Source organism: Manis javanica, chromosome 2 (genome assembly GCF_040802235.1).
Source record: "Manis javanica isolate MJ-LG chromosome 2, MJ_LKY, whole genome shotgun sequence".
Taxonomy (NCBI): domain Eukaryota; kingdom Metazoa; phylum Chordata; class Mammalia; order Pholidota; family Manidae; genus Manis; species Manis javanica.
Genome location: NC_133157.1, coordinates 94,364,317 through 94,385,840, shown reverse-complemented (window position 1 = coordinate 94,385,840; position 21,524 = coordinate 94,364,317). Strand labels below are relative to the sequence as shown.

The 21,524-nt window shown below is 40.0% G+C and overlaps 1 long non-coding RNA gene across 6 annotated transcripts in view; it reads right to left on the bottom strand.

Annotated features, from left to right (window-relative positions):
* LOC140847759 (uncharacterized) overlaps positions 1–20,064 on the bottom strand; it is an 81,077-nt gene extending 61,013 nt beyond the window's left edge. For 3 of the 6 annotated variants that reach the window (XR_012127884.1, XR_012127887.1, XR_012127882.1), the window contains exons 1-2: positions 19,693–20,064; positions 1,986–2,092 (exon numbers count right to left, since the gene is read on the bottom strand). This is a non-coding gene — a long non-coding RNA (uncharacterized lncRNA). Of the gene's footprint in view, positions 1–1,985; positions 2,096–2,275; positions 2,389–19,658 lie in introns of all 6 variants that reach the window. The other 3 variants (XR_012127886.1, XR_012127885.1, XR_012127883.1) reach the window with 3 other exon arrangements.
* Between the last annotated feature and the right edge of the window lie 1,460 nt (positions 20,065–21,524).

Genomic DNA, 21,524 nt, shown 5'->3' with positions numbered 1-21,524 from the left:
CAGGGCATAAATCTGCAAAGAAGTAACAAGCTAACCTTTTCAAACAATATGGCTTCTTTCCCACTTACCAACTTTACATTTCCCTGTATGGCCCTGGAAGGTGACAGGTTAGCCAGAGACGGGTAAGATTCCTCAAGGGAGGAACAACCTAAGACAGGCACAGTCGCAGGGTGGCCATCAGGTGAGAAATTGGGGGATCAACAGAGGTGAGGCTTACAACCTCACTTCCCCTGTTTTGAGAGAAATCTTCTGCATCTGTGGATGTATAATTGCCCTTGTCTAGCTTGGATTAACACATAGTCTAAAGGCACACACCTGATCATCTACATTTGCTCTCTTACAACACTAAGCTATGTTTTCTACCTTTATCTTGCATCTACCTACCACTTCAGCATTTTATTTAAAAATAATAATAATAAAGGGCGAACTGTGGGATTCACATATAAATCAAGTATAAAAATCAAATGAATATTCATATTTCACCTGATTGTTTATAGTTCATAATGAGTGATCAAAACTGAAAGTTTTTGTGATGACTGCCCTTGTAGTGTTCACCATATAAGAACTTATTCACTATGTAAGAATTTGTTTACCATGTAAGAACTTGTTCATTATGCTTCAGAAGATTGGAGACTGATGAGAATTAGGCTGGGGGTGGATTAATGATTGTGCATTGAGCATTGACTCCCCTATACCGAATTTTATTGTTGTTAACAACATATGATCAATAAATATGAGAGATGCCCTCTCAAAAAAAAAAAGATAAAAACTCCACTGTGCCATATAAATACATAATCCCCATTTAAAAATTTTAAATTTTTTCTCACTTTTTAGCAATTGCTCTGACACACATTCACATTTTATCTTACATAGAAAAATAAAACTAAGTTTTAAAATAATAATGGATACCTATTAACATGGTAAAAAAGTGATTTTAAAGCAGTTTTATTAGAGTAAATGCTTTAAGTGAGGCATATATTCTGATAACCATATTGCCTACAATAAAGGCCATAATATATTTGTGGTCCAATGTGAAGTGCCCTAAAGTGCTTAATTAGTGAAAACACAAAGTAAAGCAAAAGGGAATAAAAAAAAATAGAAATGCGGAAATAATAAGGAAGGCAATAAAGAAATAGGGAAGCATAATACTAATAGTGTTAACACTTTTGGTGTATTTTTCTTACATGCCAACAAATATTTTTTGTTCATAATGTAAATTCAATTTCCTGAGAATTCACTCACAGAAGTTTCACCTCAGTTTTGGCTTGGAAAATGCCAGGGTGATGTCCTGTCACCATGCATATGGTGTTTTGAAGTTTCCTGTTATTTATATAGCAACATAACATTCTGTTTTCTACACTTCTGTTTAGCATATGGGAAAGAAATATAGTTCTCAAAGATACGCTTACATATATAAATAGAATATTCACAATGGACCATGAATAAGCCATTATTATCCCTATTCTTCCTCAGTGGGTGATAGCGAGAGAATGAAGTCAGACACAGTAAGAAATAAACTAAGAGTTATAGTTAAAGAATATTCAAAGCCTAACCTTTTTAAAATGCTTCTCATTCTGTTAATTTTCTTGTCTAAATAGAGATCATTTAATAATCTGGGGAAATGTACTGAAGCAATGTATACATGTGGTAGGCAAAAAAATTCAAGATAAACAAAAGGACATGAACAATTCTAAGGCCTTCAATACTTAGATTTGGAAATGACTGTACAGAGTTCACTCTTAAGTCAGGGGTGACTTCTTTCAGTGCCCTGAGGATGGGACTGACAGAGGCCCAGCTGTGCCAGAGTGACAAAGTGATTAACTTACTCATGTCACATACACCCTGAACGTTCCAATGTGAGCCAGTCTGCTTATTTGGAACTTTATTTCCTTCCTCAAGTCACCAATCATAAAACTGTAAGTATTTTATTACAGAAAATCAATGAGATTCACCAAGTACAAATAGCAGGGAAAAGGCAGACTCACCATCTCTGCACCAAGCCTTGCAAACCCAGGGCTAAGGCTGCTGGACAGCTCCCAGGAGCTACTGAAGGACACCAGAGGCAAGAACGTGAAGGGAGCACTGCAACCATCTGCTAGGGGAAAACACCATGATACAGTTAACACACAGGCTGCTGTAGCTGAGGGAGAAATAAGTAATAACAACAACAAAAAAGAAGAGAAATACAAAGACCTAGGGCAAAGTTCCTTCTTGTTTTAAATTCAAAGATTTGAACACGTGTACTGCAAAGTAATTTGCACAGAGTAAAACTCACCCTTTAAAAAAGCATGCACAGTGGTGGAGCCAAGATGGTGGCATGAGTAGAGCAGTGGAAATCTCCTCCCAAAACCACATATATTTTTGAAAGTAAAACAAATACAACTCTCCCTAAAAGAGAGACCAGAAGACGCAGGACAATAGCCAGGCTACATCCACACCTGCGAGAACCCAGCGCCTTGCAAAACAGGTAAGATACAAGCTCCGGCCTGGCGGGACCCAAGCGCCCCTCACTCCAGCTCCTGGCAGGAGGAGAGGAGTCAGAGCGGGGAGGGAGAGGGAGCCCAGGACTGCTAAACACCCAGCCCTGGCCATCAGCACCAGAGCACAGACACAGTGCGTGTGGGGGGTGCTGGAAACTAGGGAAACAGGACAGTAAGACCTGTGAGTGGGTCCCTGCAGCCGGTGCCCCAGGAACAAGCAAATACTTTGTGAAAGTCTTAAAAGGACAGGTTCCATCTGCGTGCAGCTGCCCAGCACAAGCCGCTAGAGTTCACTGTTCTCCCAGGAGAGGAAGGCCACAAACCAACAAGAAGGGATGTTCTCCCAGCCATCACTCACCCCAGCTCCGCAAACTATCTCTATCGCCATGAAAGGGCAAAATCTGAGACAGGCAAATATCACAGAGACAACACCTGAGAAGGAGGTAGACCTAACTAGTCTCCCTGAAAAAGAATTCAAAATAAAAATCATAAACATGCTGACAGAGCTGCAGAGAAATATGCAAGAGCTAAGGGATGAAGTCTGGAGGGAGATTACAGATGTCCAGAGGGATATTACAGAAGTGAAACAAACTCTGGAAGGATTTATAAGCAAAATGGATAAGATGCAAGAGGCCATTGATGGAATAGAAACCAGAGAACAGGAATGCATAGAAGCTGATGCAGAGAGAGATAAAAGGATCTCCAGGAATGAAACAACATTAAGAGAACTGTGTGACCAATCCAAAATAACAATATCCAGATTATAGGGGTACCAGAAGAAGAAGAAAGAGAAAAAGGGATAGAAAGTGTCTTTGAAGAAATAATTGCTGAAAACTTTCCCAAACTTGGGGAGGAAATAGTTGCTCAGGCTATGGAAGTACACAGAACTCCCAACAGAAAGGACCCAAAGGGGACAACACCAAGACACATAATAATTAAAATGACAAAGATTAAGGACAAGGACAGAGTATCAAAGGCAGCCAGAGAGAGAAAAAAGGTCACTTACAAAGGAAAACCCATCAGGCTATCATCAGACTTCTCTACAGAAACCTTACAGGCCAGAAGAGAATGGCATGATATATTTAATGCAATGAAACAGAAGGGCCTTGAACCAAGGATACTGTATCCAGCACGACTATCATTTAAATATGATGGTGGGATTAAACAATTCCCAGACAAGCAAAAGTTGAGGGAATTTGCCTCCCACAAACCACCTCTACAGGGTATTTTAGAGGGACTGCTCTAGATGGGAGCACTCCTAAAAAGAGGACAGAACAAAACACCCAACATATGAAGAATGGAGGAGGAGGAATAAAAAGGGGGAGAAATAATCATCAGGCTGCATTTATAATAGCTGAATAAGTGAGTTAAGTTAGACAGTAAGGTAGTAAAGAAGCTAACCTTGAACCTTTGGTAACCACGAATCTAAAGCCTGCAATGGCAATAAGTACATACCTTTCAATAATCACCCTAAATGTAAATGGACTGAATGCACCAATCAAAAGACACAGAGTAACAGAATGGGTAAAAAAGCAAGACCCATCTATATGCTGCTTACAAGAGACTCACCTCAAACCCAAAGACATGCACAGATTAAAAATCAAGGATGGAAAAAGATATTTCATGCAAACAATAGGGAGAAAAAAGCAGGTGTTGCAATACTAGTATCAGACAAAATAGACTTCAAAACAAAGAAAGTAACAAGAGATAAAGAAGGACATTCAATAATGATAAAGGGCTCAGTCCAACAAGAGGATAGAACCATTATAAATATATATATATATATATATACTCAATACATATACTCAATACAGGAGCACCAATATATGTGAAACAAATACTAACAGAATTAAAGGAGGAAATAGAATGCAATGCATTCATTTTGGGAGACTTTAACACACCACTCACTCCAAAGGACAGATCCACCAGACAGAAAATAAGTAAGGACACAGAGGCACTGAACAAAAGCTAAAGATCAAGAAATGGGACTTCATCAAACTCAAAAGCTTCTGCACAGCAGAAGAATTTAAAATGAAGACAGCCTATAAATGGGATAAAATTTTTGTGCACCCATGTATCAGAGAAGGGTTTAATATCTGAAAGATTTAAAGAATTATACAACAATAACAAAAACAGCAATCTGATTAAAAAACTGGCAGAACCAAACAGACATTTTTCCAAAGAGAACATGAAAATGGCCAATAGGCCATGAGACAATGCTCAACATCAAAAATTATCGGGGGCACTGCAAATAAAACCCATAATGAGATACCACCTTACACCTGTGAGAATGGGTATCATCAAGAAGACAAAGGACAAGTGGTCCTGGTAAGAATATGGTGAAAAGGGAACCCTTGCATATGTTGGTGGGAATGTAAATTAGTCCAACCACTATGGTAAACAATATGGAGGGTCCTCAAAAATTTCCAAAGAAATCTGCCATGCAATCCAGCAATTCTACTTCTGGGTCTATCCCAGAATTCCATTTCCTTATGACCAAAGGAAGTGAACACAGGAATTCAATGAGATGTTTCAATAAGCAGTCCCATGCTTATCATAGCATTATTCACTATAGCCAAGATATGGAAATAACCTAAGTGCCCATGAGTAGATGAATGGATAAAAAAAGATGGGGTGTAATATGCACAATAGAGTATTATTCAGGCAGGAGAAAGGAAGATATACTGCCATTTGCAACAACATGGATGGACCCTGAGCACTTTATGCTAAGTGAGGTAAGTCAGAGTCAGACAAGTACTGTATGGTATCATGTATATGTGGAATCCAGAAAAGTCATACCTGTGGAAAAAATAAAATAAAAAATGGAGAGTAAAATGATGTACAAACTTGTAACAAGTACTAAATAAGCCAGAGGACTAAAGTAAAGCACATCGAATATAGACAATAAACTACTAAATGTAATGCAACAGTTATAATGGCAGCCATATTCCAATAGTAAATGTATCAAAGTAATACCCTGTACACCTTAATCCTACACGTGAAATTTATACAATAAAATAATAAATATATAAATATAAAAAAGATGCTCCAAAATGCCTCTTTATTTCCTGGGATGCCCTTGTGTAATTCCTACCCCCGTTTGTGGGTAGAACCTGTGACTTGCTTATAACCAAATACATAAAGTTGAGATGATGGTATATATGTAACTACATGGAAATGAACATATAATTACATAAAATTGTAAAGCCCGTGATTTGTAAAGTAGCCATCTTCCTTGCTGGCTCTAATGAAGCAAGCCACCATGTAGGGGAACCCCATGTGTCAAAGAGCTATGAGCAGCCGGCCGCAAGGAGCTGAGGGGACCCCAGCCAAACATCAGCAAGAAACTGATGCTCAGTTCTACAGCCATAAGGAAATGAATTCTGCCAACAGCTTCAATGAGTCTGGAAACAGATTCTTCCCACTGAGCCTCAGTGAGATGGCAGCCTAGCTGATACCTTAATTGTATCCTTGAGACCCCAAACAGAGCCCCCTCAAAGCTGTGCCTGGACTCCTGGCATGAAGAAATTGTGGGATAATAAATGTGTGTTCTTTTAAGCTGTTAAAAGAAATGATTCTGTAGACACCAGATATGACTGAGAATTTAAAAATAATAATTTGAAGACATTATAACCAATGTTATTACAAACCTAGCTATAGCTTTAAGGGAACAAGTAAATGTGAACTTTTGCTAAAGAGCAATGAATACTACTTCCTATGTAACTCTGAGATTTGACAGGATTAGTATCCGAACCAGAATACCAGGCATGAGAAGGGTATAGGGTCTTCCAAGACTTATTACACAGGGACGGAAAGAGGGCTGTATGTCAGGTTTGTAAGATCTCAAAGAGACTTCCTGCCCTCAAAGGCCAATGTAGACTGGAAAGCATATGAGAGCAGAATAAATGGAAGAGAATCAAAGTAATCCTGAAGTTAACAGGCAACAGATATACTCTAGACATATTAGTCCATCAGCATGACTGACATCAGCCAGAAGTTTTTTTCAGCCCAAAGTAATAAACCTGCAAAGTATCAGACGGGATCCTTTGCCTGCATTTGGCTACAATGCAGTTAGTGAGGGACCGTGTCAGAATCCTTGAGAAAACAACAATCGTGACATCTCAGGATTTACTGTGCCGAGGAGGGAGCCCTGAGAATAGTCAGATGTTTATCTGAGACTGCAAAGATGATTTGAAAAAGTGAGGAAGATGGTAAGCATATTCCAATGAAATATGTTTTGTGCATGAATTTTAACTCTATTCATAATTTCAAGCTCTGAGATATTAGAGATTTGACTTGGTTTTCTAATTTGAAGATAATATCTGAGAAAAAATGGGAAATGTTACATAATATCACCTCACAGACATCAGAGCACCCACATAAAAGAGACATTATCATTCCTATCTACTCAGAGGTACATAGGAAGGAGTATTCATTGCTTTTTAGCAAAAGCTCACATTTACTTGTTCCTTTAAACCTATAGCTAGATTTGTAATAATAGTTCAGCAATGTGAAAAGCTATCAAAATAAAATCCAGACCAGATGACTCCAGTGAAGTAGAAATGGGAGAAGGGGCCAAAGAAAGAGTATTTGTGACGAAAAGGAGCATTAGCACAACTTAAAAGGAAGCAAAGTGAAGGAAGCTAAGGCCCAGAACAAACAAACACTTGCAAAGATTGTTAAAAGCAACCAAAGAAACTTTTCAGTATGCCTGTGAGAAAAACAAGACCAAAGAAGCTGTAGGTCCGCTCTTTGGGCAAAGCTCATAAAGATAAGAAGAAAATAGAAATAACTAACTTGTGTTTGGTTTTCACCATCTGTAAAGAAGGAATTTCAGATGGGAAAAAATGTAAAACGAATGCCAACAGAAGGAACTGAAGCCCAAGATGGGGGATGCAGATGTAAGAAATACCTTAGCTGTCAGCAAGTTTGGCTCCTAATCTGAACACAGATTTCAGAAGGTGGTGACAGAAGTTCTGCGCTAAAGCGCCACATGGACAGGGCGGCCTCTGGGGGGTGAGAGGCACAGGCCCTTCTGATGTTCAGGAAAGGGCAGCTTTCATTACCGGTCCTCTGGGTTGTTTGGTGGCTTGCTTATTCGCAGTCTCTATCTAAATAGGATCTAATCCATCAAAAGTAATGAAGTGATGATTAATTTCAAATCACAACTTGACTGAGCTACAAGGTACCCAGGTATTTTGTCAAACATTATTCTGGGTGTTTCTGCAAGGAAGATTTTGGATGACATTAACATTTTAACTGGTAAAGCCATTTGCTCTCCATAATGTAGGTGGGCTTGTCCAGTTACTTTCTGAAGGCCTGAACAGAATGAACGCTTGTCGGAAACAGAATCCAGCAGCCTGCCTTTGGGCTTCGCCATAGCACTGGCTGCTCCTGCCCAGCAGCCTCCAAACTCGAACCCTGGCTCTCCCTGGGTCTCCGCCTGCCAAGTCACCCTGCAGATCAGACTTGCCAGCCTCCATAAACAGACGAGCCATTTCTTTACAATAAATCTTACACATATATTGTTTTTCCAAAGAGCCCTATTACAATGCTATAAAGGAAATCCAGGGAGTGGAACAAAGAAACAATCTGTATATCCAAATGACCTTGACAGATTGGAATGGATGTTTGAATGAATCTAACTACAAGATATTTACTGGGTTCAAACTGCTGGCTGCAAAAGTAAATGGATTTTTAGATCAAAGCTACCTTTTCAGCTTTACCTTTATAATACCAAGCTGAATGCTACAATGCTTTTGACCTATCCAGTCTCATCTTTCCTTGTATTATCATCAGTCTGTGGCATTGATCCCTTTATTCACTCTCTATATATTGAATACTGGTTATAATCCGAACACTGTGCTAAGTGCTGGTGGTACAAAATCACCTCTCAAATATATCAGTTTTGTGAAAGTGATGCACTAAAAAAGAACTTGCAATGCAATATGCTCAGTATAATGGGAGAAGTCCAGAGGAGACTGGCTTGGGGAAGGCATCATACAGCAGGTGACCTCTGATCTGAAAGCACTGTCCAGGAGAAATCAGGGAGAAAAGAACGTGGATATTTCAGGAAAAGCAGCAGGATATGCAACAATACAGTAGTAGGAAAAGGTGCCCTGCCTGGTGGAAGAAGACTGTATTATGGAGCAGGACAGATGGGAAGGTGAATTAGTAACTCAGAAAAAGCTCAAGAGATAGTCAAGACAGTTGATGTATATACCATTTTCTGTTTTTAGAAGCTTGAATTTAAGATTGAAAAATCTAATAATGAAACGTAGCATGAAGACAAAACTTGCTTTCCTAACATAAGTGCATTAAAATTGAAGAAACACGTAGATTTGTTCTACAGACAAGTTGTAGAATCTTCACTCTACTTTCCCATGGGCCTTGCCTGCCCTTAGCTCCAGAGGCAAACACCATCTCTGTCTCAGGAGGCTGCAGCCTTGGAAGGAAGGTGCCTCCCGTGCAAAACATGGACAAGTAAAGTGGAGTTAATTAAGTAGGACTCATGATCACTTCTGATATAAATCTCTCAAAGTCCAAGTTTTATTAATAAATGTCTTAAGCTTATTTATAAACATGAAGGATAGCAAACTGTTATTCTCATAATATCTGAAAACTATGTGATATTTTTATTGGCTTCATCTTATTACAATTTTATGAGTATTTGGATTCCTTGAATTGTCATTGGACCATGAGAACAGAGCAGATACATTAGGTGCTTTCTCAAAGCTAAACATCTTTTCCTAAGTTCCAAAATTTTTCCTAACTTCTAGCAATGTTCACAAGTTTTAGGCTCTGAAACACTGTGCTATAAAATTTCATGGCTCAGAAGCATTTTCTTAATATAAATGGTGGACCTTTTCTCTAGTGCTGTACAACAGTTTAAATTAGCATGTGAATCACATAGAACAAGACGGGCTATTTGAACAGCTTTCTGACATTACACAAAAATTAATTTTCTTAATGTTGATGCTATATTATTTTTCTACCAATCTTCTTATAATAAAATCATAAATATCTTAATTACAGTAAAACTCAAGTTATATCACAAGTCTAAAATTGGGCCTTATCAAGAATTCAAATATATTTGTTGTTGGAGATATACTCTTCAAAAACCATACACAACTGGAAACCAACAGTGAACAATTCTTAAAATGTCCTCTGACATAACAGAGGCTTTTCTTACTTTTCTCTTTGTATCTGTGTTAACCATTGATTCATCTTCAAAGTTAAATTCAGGTCCTAGTCTCCATTCCTTGTGCCCAAAGAGACCAGACCACAGGAACTTGTCACAAGCTGGATTAAATATTGGATGTGCAAGAGGACATCTCCTTTCATGGTTTCCTGAGTGCATGCATGTTGAGACAGGGACTGTGGGTTTGGACAGAGTAGGATGAGGGCCTGGGGCAGGGGGAGGGAGAGGGAAGGGGGAACAAAGCAAGAGAATCCATTGTGGTATTTGCTTTGGCCTGCTGGGCGGCCAGCTTATTTTTCTGACTTTACCCAGGTGCTGCTTTCCCTCCTCCAGCCCTAATTAAGGGATTTGCAACCTGGGCAATTTAGCAAGCCAGCCCAAAACAATGTAGTAAAAACAGGAAGGATTCTATCTTGAAGATAAGATTGCATTTTAAAGCCAAATTAGTTAAAAAGTAAGTTTCTTAACATACTCTTTAACAAACACAATTACTTAGCCCACCTTGGAAGCAAAGCAGGCAGTTTTGATAGATATGTTCCCAGACCAGGAAGCTGCTATCCTGGGAGGGAATCAGAGCAGCAAGTTTCTTGTAAATAAACCCAAACACTAACATGAAACTTAATGTCTCTTCAAAGATAAACATTTTGGGACCATCTTGGAGGTGTGCATCCCTATTTGTCTCTCAACCGCCTACAAGTCCCGTAGACAAAGCACCACCCCTGGGCTCTCTTGTCCCCTCCTGGCCTGAGCCAGGAGCTCTGTCCCTCTTGCTTTATGTCTAAATAAAAGCCCCTGCCTGGCTCTCCTACCTTCTTGAGTGTTTGTGATGTTCATTCTTCAACTCCATTAACAAGAACAAGAACATCATTTTGGTCTTTAAAATTTTTTCCAGATTTTTTTGAATTACAAAAGGCACATTTTTACAGTTGTATAAAGAAAATAATAATTTGCTACCACCACCACCCTGACCCTACTGAAGTTAACAAATTGGTATACATTTTCCTAATTTTTGCCCTTCTTATATACAAACCCTGTAAGGGTGGTGGTGGTAATTTTATTTCGATGTGCTTTGCCCTGTACTTATCATTCTGCAATTTCATCTTCTCTTATAGTAATGTAACATGTGCATTCCAGTCTAAGCCAGAACGTATAGTCCTTCAATTTTCATTTTTAGAAAATAGTGAGACAGTAAAAATATAACCACATTTCTCCTGCCAACTTTATAGCACTTTAAGTCCTAGTAAAAATATAACATTTTCTCCTGCCAACTTTATAGCACTTTAAGTCCTAAATGGATCTTCTCTTACAAGTATTCTACATCTCTAAAAATGCTTTTCTTTCTTACAATATTTTTTAGGCAATGTAATGTGACACTAATTAAAAATACCCTGTTGCATTCCTCAAGGCCCAGGCAGACCTCACCAAGATGGCTTTATTAAGAGATTTCAAAGTACAGGTAAGGGACCCAACAAGAGATGTGACACCAAAGACAGGCAGTAACAGAAAACCATTACTGTCATTGCCAGAGAGCAATGGGAGGAAAGGCTGTTGTCAGGGCCCCAGAAGGGCAGCCACTGTCAGAGCCTGGAGGGTGTTGTGAGTGGGGAGGAAACACTGAGCTCTGAATTGTCAATCCCGGCTATCTATGCCAGTGTCTCCCATTAGCCAAACCAACTGCACGTCAGCCAGCAACGGAGCCCCGCTGGCGGTGGGGCAGGAAGGACAGAGGTGATTCCAAGGCGTTGAACAAAGGGGCCCATACATCCTGAGAACAGTGACATTTATGAAATGAAAAGTGATCATAAATGTAAAATGTTTATTTTTATTTTGGTGATGAGTGGCTTATAAAGTAGTGTCAGTGTAGAAATCTAAAGCTTTGATCTTATTTGTTTATTTATGTATTTTTCCTATGCTATACTTCTTGTATTTATTTATTTTTTAGTTTAAGAGTCAAAGTAATTGTACCTGTTAAAAATTATACCAGAGCTTTCAAGTCAACTATTTTACTTTTTCTTCTATGGATATTAACAAGGAAGATTACCTGTGCTGAATATCATAGTTTGAAATGGAGTTTTTCAACCCTTTAGCATCAGGAAGTCATTTGAGTCCACTTAGGTTTCCTACTTTTTCATGGAATACAAAGGTTGATCTTCATTTATATTACAGAGAAAGCTTAACTCTCTCATGACTTTCTGACCTCCATCAGTATTTTTAGGAGAACAATTCTCACCTTTCAGGGCCAATTGGGGAAGGACCTTGACCTCAAATAAAAAGGAAATTATTTTTTAATTAAAACATTATATAAATTTTTCTGTGAAATCAAGAAAAAACTAACCCTTCCCAACTAGATAGTATGTTCAAAAATAAGTAGAAAAATGGTAAACAAGCTGAATTTTTCTTCTCAGGTTCTTGTCACTAGGTGATTGGGAAGTTAAAAGAGGAGAGACTAATCATCAATGGCTATTTCACAAATAATTTGCTTAACTGTTTTATTGAGACTGGTTCTATGTAGGGCCCCTGGTTTCATAAGGATGTGTAGGGTAAGGCACATTAACACTGTCATGTAAAAAAAATACCGTAGTTTCTTCTGTATCAAGGAAAACATCCTCTCATAGGCTTTCTTTCATATAAGAAGACTTTAACCCTAAATCTGTGTCACTCTTGCACATAGAAAGAGTAGGTGGTCCCAGTTAGAATATGATTTTAGAGACTAGAAAACTAGACCCAGACTTCATCAAATCAATTTTCTACCACTGAGGTGTGCTGATAATGAGCATGATATAAAACCTCACAGATTTCATATCTTTCCCTGAAGATAAACTTCAGCATAGGACAGAGTACCCAAATTGGGGTCCAGGGTAGGGAAAATGAGAAGAGGAAATTACCAGAAGAGGTATATATATATACCTCGATATAGATATATCGAGATGGGAAAGGGTGAAGAGAAGAAAGAGGTTGTTAAATGTCAAAAATTAATTTATTCACTTTACAGTTTTGTCTAGAGTGAAAATCAAAATATAAACGAGATGCAAGGAAATGCCTCTTCAACCAGGCATGGATAAAGTTGTAGAATGTCAAGTTTAAAATGATAGGACCCTATATTTGGGATATTTTTTTTAACTCAGCTGACTTAAGAATATAAGGAGACTTTGTTCCTATTTAAAGGACAAGAACTGATAGAATTGGCTTTGGAAGAATTTTTAGATTTGCCTATATTTTTGTTTCAGATTTCTGAATAGCTCATGGCAAGCCTGAATTTCTGAGTTTAATGAAAACAGGAAACTGTTTTGCCTTAAGCAGATCCAAGGAACTCAAATCCATTCACAATCAACATTTTGGGTACTGCACAGCATGCTGCAAGGACACCAGCAGAGGTGCCTCCCAACGCCTTAAAGAAACACTTTGACCACAGGCCTGTCAATCTTGCTACAGGAGGACTTACTTGGAGTTCAACTCCTACTGGTAAAACTGGCTATTGTTTGAGCAGACACCATGAAGGTGCCCTAAAGAAATTAGATACAAAAATGCCAATTAGAAAACAGGCTTTTATATGGAGTGAAATGGCCACACTTTCTGCTGTGGCAAATCTAAGCAGGCATGGTGAGGTGGGTAGTATGAGGGGGATAGTTTGATGTTGTTTCACACAGAAGGTTTCAGATAGTTGGCAAAGGAATGTTTACAATTTCAAATGACTCACGGTATAAAAACCTATAAAAATGGAAAACTTGCATTCTCCTTATGATACAAAATATTTTCAGCTAACTCAAATGTCTAACCAGGCTGTATTCAGGATCTGTGTAGTTTATACTGAACATGCCCACCCTGGTGACAAAAATAAAAAACTGCTGATCACATACAGGATAACTTTCTAAGAATACTAAATTGAGATGCTACAGAGCAACTTAGCATGCATCTCCTGGTCTGAAATTTAAATTACCATGGGCATAAGGGGAAAACAAAGGGGGTGGGGGAAGCCAAAGTTGAAATGGTAAAATATGTGGCAGCACCTAAGATTTAGGAATACCTGTGATTCAGCAAAATGAGATGGTCTTTGGAGTCAGGCTAATAGCTGGAGCTTTTCAAACCAGCTCTTTGCATGCCAGAGCAAGATACCAAATCCTTCTAAACCTTTTTCACATTTTTATAATGAACATAATTATGCCTCTTTTCTGGGTATCTGTGAAGATTATTTAAGATTAATGGAAAATGACCACTGCCTATAATAAACTACAAGTTCGGTAAATTATTCACATTGTCATTGATTAAAATAAGCCCAAATCCTATTAAGAACTTCTTCAAAGACTGACAGTCATAGGTGTAACATGCTTTCTAGTCTCCATGTGTCTTTCCACCCCATATATTAGACTCTTGTTTATCTCTAAAGGATAGTTCAACATATGGTTCCCAGGAAGGGCTATCAATAAATGCTGGTGTTTTGGCCCCCTTGGGTTCCTATAGTTCTTTTTTGTGGCAGAATAGAATGAGGCTTTGCCAGAATTATTTCCACAGTATCATTAATACAGTGCACCTTTAGGGGTTCAAGGGTTTTGTGTCAATCCATTTATTTTCTCTAATGCCCAATGTAAATTTATAAAATGTTAATATTCTTCAATAAACATCTAAGCATAATTACAATTAAATACAGATTCACAATTTTGTTAGCACTACTGTTTATTTTGTTTCCTATGATTTGTTCTTATTAACTTGTTTCTATCAACAAATCTAACAGATAGTAATCTGTCAAGTGCCTGTTATGCATATGGTGCCTAGTTATACTCGAGGCTTCCTTACACTCGGCTCATCTTCCAAAAAGTGGCAGAGCTATAGAATGTTCTCAAAAGAATGGGTAAATACATGTTTAAGTTCTACATTCTTGAGTAACTTTCACCCTTAAACAGAAATTCAGCTAATTATACTAATCCGATAAAGAGTCATTTTAGACAGTCCTAAAATGTTTTTATAATTTAAGCTCTGGTTGATGAAATGTCAGAAGTATTGCTATATTAAGTAAGCCAGTTCATCTTTTTTGTGTAGAAGTTAATTCTGATGTATTTTGTTTCATCTTAAAAACTTATATTTTAGTCTACTTTTCAACATATTTTATGGTAAAGGCATAGTTTTATTCACCTATGGGACATGGTTTACTTACTGGGTAACTCTGGGCAAACTACTCTCTTAGCAATATGTAAGAAAAAAAAAAGAAAAAAGTGCAATTTATATGCTAAGGAGAAAAAACAGAATCATACAAAATGCTCAATTGAAAGTAAAAGCCAGAATAAATTGTGAAGGAGGAAAATATTAACAATGAACAAGAGCAACACACAGAAAAATGTAACAAATGGAACAAATGGTAGGTACTAATAATCCAAGTATACCAGAGAGGGTGAGGGGGATAAAAGGGCACCAAAATATCAATCACAAGTTAGTCACAGGGATGGTAGTACAGCATGGAGAATACAGCCAATGATTCTGTAACATCTTCCTATATTGACAGTAACCGCACTAGTGGAGGTGAGGATTTAATAACATGGATAACTGCTGAGCCACTATGTTGTATACTTAAAACCAATATAAGATTGTATATCAATAATACTTCAATAATAAAAAAATCTAAGTATATCAATAATAATCATAAATATCAATAGTCTACACCGATTAAAAAATGAGACTGAAACAATGGATCAAAAACAAGACTCATATATTGTCTACCTGAAAACCACTTTAAATATAAACACTCATATGGGCTAAAAATGAAGAGATGAAAAAAGATATATCATGCTAACACTAACCAAACAAAAGAAAGCAAGAGTAGCTATATTAATTTCATACAGAGCAGACTAGAGAATAACTAAAGTTATCAGGGACATTGCTTTATAATAAAGGGGTCAACACTGCAGGAAAATGCAACAGCTCTTACTGTGTATGTGCCTAATGAGTGTTAAAATATGTGAGGTAAACATTAATAGAACTTCAGGGAGAAATAGATGAATCCACTATTATAATTGGAGATTTTAACACCCCTCTATGAGAAATGAACAGTTCTAGCAGGCAGAAAAACAGTAAGGGATGGTTAAACTCAATAGCACCACCAATCAATTGGATATAATTGACATCTACAGACTACTTCATTCAACAACAGCGGACTGAACATTTTACTCAAGCTTATCTGGAACATATTCATCAAGCTTACCAAGCTAGATGAATATCTGTGCCATTAAAAACACTTTAACAAATGTAAAAGACATAAATCATACAAATTATGTTCTCAAATCATGAAATTAACCTAGAAATTAATAGCAGAAAGATGGCTAGGAAACCACAAAATACATAGAGATTAAACATTGCATTTCAAAAAAACACATTTATCAAAAAAAAAGTCTCAAGAAAAATTTGAAAAGGAGCTAAATGAAAATGAAAATACAACTTATGAAAATTTGTGGGATGCAGTAAAATTAGTACTTAGAGGAAAAATTATAGCATGGGATGAATACATTAGAAAACAAGGAAAACTCCAAATCAGTAATCTAAGTTTCCACCTTAGGAAATTAGAAAAAGAAGAAAAATTATACTCAAAGTTAGCAGAATAAAAGTAATAAAAATTAATTCAGAAATCAATGAAATTGAAAACAGGAAATCAGTAGAGAAAATAAAATCAAAATTTCTGTAACTCCATAAAGGAATATGGTTTATTTGGAACACAGTATGGGGAAGTTCCAGACTAAAGCTAATTTCAAACACAATGGATATATTGGTGGTCAACAATGAAGATACAGAGCAGACTAGATACAGAGCTGGTAGCATGATAGCAGTAAGTGGAAATGGCAGACCAGCTAAATATTTTACAGAGAAGACTCAAAATGGACAGCTGAGAAGAACCCAATAGTATCAGAGCCAGTCTCAAAGTTTAGCCTCACAAACTTCTTCTACAAAGGAGTCCAACTATTTTGCAGTAATTTATGTCCCAGGAAACTGCTGAAAATAAAAGAAACCAGCTAGTGAGTAATGGAGACTAATAGCTGGATGTGATACCAGTAAAAACATACCAACTATAAACTTAACAGGGAGATTAGGGAAAGAGACAGTCAAGAAAGCCCAGCCAAAAAAAACACAGAAATCCTGGTAGGTGGAGAATCAGGGCAACTGAGTATATACCCAAGGGTACAAACTATGAGAAGGGACTTCAGAGATGGCTCAGTAAAGAGGAAATGTACTTCACATTCTAAGTCAGTAAGCATGTCAGTAGAAAATTTATACAACCAAACAAGCAAATCAAGTATTGGTGAAGGGAGATAAGTATCCAGAGATGCTACAACAAATTAAATAAAATGTAGTTTCCAATTTTAAAAACTGAGACATGCAGACAAACAGAACTAAATGTGATTCCGACATGGGGATAAAAGCAGGCAACAGAAACTACCTGTAAGAGGATTCAGTTGCCAGATTTAACAGATTTGAGCAGTTATTCTAAATATGTTCAAATAATAAAAATAAACTATGTTTTAAGAAGTAAAAGATAGGATGACAATGTCTCATCAATCAGAGAATATTAACAAAAAAATAGAAATTATATAAAAAAGAATCAGATGGACATTTTGGAATCAAAATGTAGAATAGCCAAAATGAAAAATCCACTAGAAGGGCTCAACAGCAGGTTTGAGCTGGCACAAGAAAGAATCAGCAAACGTGAAGATAGATTAATAGAGACTTTCAAAGCAAAGAACGGAGAAAGAAAAGGAATATAACAAACAAACAATGGAACCTTGTAGAAATGTGGAACACCATTAATCATACCCACATATGCATAACTGGTTTACCAGAAGGAGAAAGAAGATGAAAAAAAAAATCTCAAATATAATGGTTAAAATACCCCAAATTTGATTAATGGTGTAAATAATAAAAATAAAAATAATATTTTATACAACAACCAAGAAGCCAACAAATCCAAACAAGATAAATGCAAAGGCAGATATCCACACCCAAAAGTATTATAGTCAAAATGTTGAAACCCAAACACAGAAAATATTTAAAGTATCAGGGTAAAAATGAGTTATCGCATAGCGCATAGAGAGTTACAACTGACTTGTCATTGTAAACAATAGAAACCAGAAGAGTGGAATGACAAATTCCAGGCTCTGAAAGAAACCAAGAAGTCAAGACTCTTACAACTAGTAGCATTATCTTTCAATAATGAAGGTGAAATAAAGACATTTCTAAATATATCTAATGAGAAAATGTTTTATAGGAGACCCACCTTATAATAAATACAAAAGATCTCCAGGCCAACCCCTGACTGTGATTCAAACCCACATTGGAAAAAAAACAAGCCATTAATGATAATTAAGTAAGTAATTGCTAAAGAGAGTAAAATTGCATATTTCCTCTACCTCTCTCTCTTAACTGATATAAATGCAGTTGCATAAAACAGTATGCATGTGCTTACATTCCGGGGCCTATAACAGAAACATGATATCTTTGGCAATAATGGCACAAAGGAGGTAAAATGAAGCAAAGCTGTAGTGGGGAAAGAGTGATACCAGATAATCATGTGAATCTAAAGAAAAAACTGAGAACCAGAAATGGTAAATAGGAAGGTTAATATCACAAACTATAAATATGTACTTTTTCCCTCTCTTCTGTGGACTTCTTAAAAATAAATAAAATCATATAAAGTAATAATTACAACAATGTGTTGCTGGGATTGCAGCACATAACATATTATCCACAAAAATAACGGAAAAGGGGGAAGGGGAACAGACATATATAGGAGTATCATTTTTATGTATCTTGCTGGAATGAAGTAATATATTCTGAAGTAGATTCTGATAAAATATATGAATAATTCTAATGTGTTTTAGGCTACAGGGGTGGTCTCTAGTTGCTTAGTACGTGCCCTAGGATGATTTAGGTCAGGGGAAACCTAGGCTAACTGTGTGAGATTAGATAAAGGGGGTAGCTAGGGCAGTAGACTCTGGATTTGTTGGATTGCATATGAAAGATGAGATCCCAGTGAGCCCTTTCCTAGCTCTTGACAATTGGCTAGTCCTAGAAGGGACAGTCTCTCCGCAGCCACACAAGCTTAACATGTCAAAACGGAAAAAATAAACATATGATTAATGCACTGCACGCCATCTGCCCACCAGGACCTCCCAACCTGGTACCCAGGTGCCAGGACCACACAAGTGCAGAAGGGGCATCCACATGTCTAAGGCACAGACCTCCCCCAACCCACAACTCCCAACATCTACAGGGATTCCTTGCCCTAAAAAGGGCCAGCCCAAGGACGAACCATGCGATGACAAGATGACCAGGGTGTGGGCACATACAAGGGCCACCAGCCCCAGGGTCCCGCTCACAATTCACCTGGAGTCTTCCACACATGTACATGCTTCACCCACACCAGTGCTCTGCTGGTAGAGGCTTAAGAAACAGCTCTCAGGGGTAGTCCGGAAAGACGTCGCCTGTGGTGTGTACTTGGTACAAATATTCCGAGCGTGCCCCACTTCTGGCGACCGAACGGGCAGCACTGAGCAGAGCTGGGAAGAACTGTGCAGCATCCACTATCCCAAGACAGAAGGAGCCGCTTCCACGGCGCCCCGCCCCTCCGACCAGTATGTGACACAATCCACCGGCACGCAACTAGGACGCGCAACTCCCAGCCCAAATGCACGCATGAAAGGGCACACACGTGCCTTCCTACCCTCACTTCCTGGACAACCAATTCTATCCCCAAATATTCACAGACAAACCCTGACCGTTCACATTCACACCTGCAGTCGCCAGAAGCCCCAGAGCGCCAGGTGCTCCGCACGCCACACCCGTCACCCCCGCACTCCAGCACGCTGAGGCCTTCTGCACCCCCAGTGCACAGACGGCTCTGCGCTCCCCCACCACCCTCCCCCCACACACACACGTGCCGCCGACCAGCCAAAACCCGCACCCCACGATACCTCCCCACGCCCCCTGCAAACCGTCCTTACAGACACCGGCGGGTCTCCCATCATCACGACACACCTTGTGACAACCACCCTCGACGGTCTGTACTCTCCAATTCTACGAGTCAGACAGCGTCAGGCCGAGAAAAGGCCCCGCGAGCCACGGGCCGGGCGCAGACTGGAGCGATGAAGGGGAGCGGGAAGGAATCCCGAGCACCGGAAGCTCCAAGCGGAAAGCCCGCGAGGTGCTGGAGGCCGGCAAACCCCACGGCGTTCCCGCACCCAAGAAGCAGCCACGAACCACGACACCGAGAAAGCAGTGAAAACGCCCTCTCACGCGCCTGTAGGGGCTAGCCGTCGCGGACCCCCGACCGGCCGCTCGGCCGTTGGACCCGCCCCGCGCGCCCCGCCCTGCGAGCTCGAGCGCAGCCCGAGCGGTCCGCTGCAAGGGACCCTGGGAGCCGTTGGAGCCGCTGGTCCGCGCGCCCGGGGCCCGCTCCCTGGGCGTGTGGCGCGCGTGCGCGCGACGCGCGAGGCGAAGCGGGAGGCCGCGGCTGGCAGGACCCGGCTTCAGGGTCCCGGGGCCTCGGAGCCGGGCCTCCTTTCCGCCGCCTGTGGACTGCGCAGCCCCAGCCCGCACCCTGCGCTCGGCGGCCCGCGCACCGCGGGCTGGCTGCCTCGCAGCCGTCCTGTCTCACAGGCCTCACGGGCAGCGGGCTGCCTCCCTAGGTTCGCGCCCCGCCCCCGAGTCCAGGGGCGGCCCTCCCGAGAGACTGGCGGGAGCTTCCCGCCAGACCTCATGGATAGTAAAAACATTTGCTCTGCCAGTGATCGCCTTAACAAGATGGAAAGACCAGTTACAGACTGGGAGCAAACATTTCCAAAACATACGTCTCACAACGGACTAGTACCTAAAACTTAAAAATAACTCTCAGAGAACACTCCTGGCTCAGAGCTTTAGACCCACCCGGGAACCACTCGGGCTTCTTCCGCGGGCCTGCTGCACTACGTGTCCCCTTCACGGCACCTGCTGAGTGCATGCAGGTTTCCCCCTGAGCACGCCTCCGGGTGGAGGGGTGGCAGGCACACCCTCCTCCGTGAGCATGGCGCCTCTGACCTGGATCCACACGGGCCAAGGGGCCAACTGAAGTTGCATAGCAGGCAGGGTAGGAGTAGCTTCACTCCCCTCCTCTTCCGAGGGAATTTTGCAGCATTGGAGCTGGCAATGAAAAAGACGGGCAGCAGAAGCCACTTTGGGACTTGAGTTTGTAATGCATTCCCAGAAGCTCCACACACCCGTGCGGCCTGTTGCAAGGTGGGTACCGGGTCTCAACCCCGCAGCTTCACCTACCACACTAAAACCTTGTGTGCACACGTGATCTCCCCATTCTGCTGCTCCTCCCTGACTGGGAGGAAGATCCTCTGTCCGCTAAGGCCTGAGACGCACGTCTGGAGATTTCTGTTTGCTCGAAAGACACCCGCCCCTGGCCTTCCTGCAGGAATGGTCAGAAATCAGAGTGCAGAGGACTGTCATCTCCCCCCTTGCATGGCTGGTGTTTCCAAACACATTTGGGCTAACAATTCTATCTGCTTCTGGAGCCTAGGCTTTTTGATGGAGTCATATAAAAAGGGGTGTGGAATTGGGACGAGATAATTTTTCCACAATGCAGTTTTCCAGTCGGTGGTCCTGAGAAGAACAAGCAAATCCTACATGAAAGCCGTGAGGGAGAATCTTGTCCACAATTGGTGGAGGAAGCAAGAGGGAAGCCTGCCTTTCGTGAGTGTCTCAGTACCATGCTTTGCTTCATCATCCCTCTGAATATGAAGTTCCTTGGTGAAAGTCATCTAAGGTTTCCCATGATAAAAACCCAAGTCCTGGGAGATGTCTGCAAGTTGTTCTTTTTTCCATCC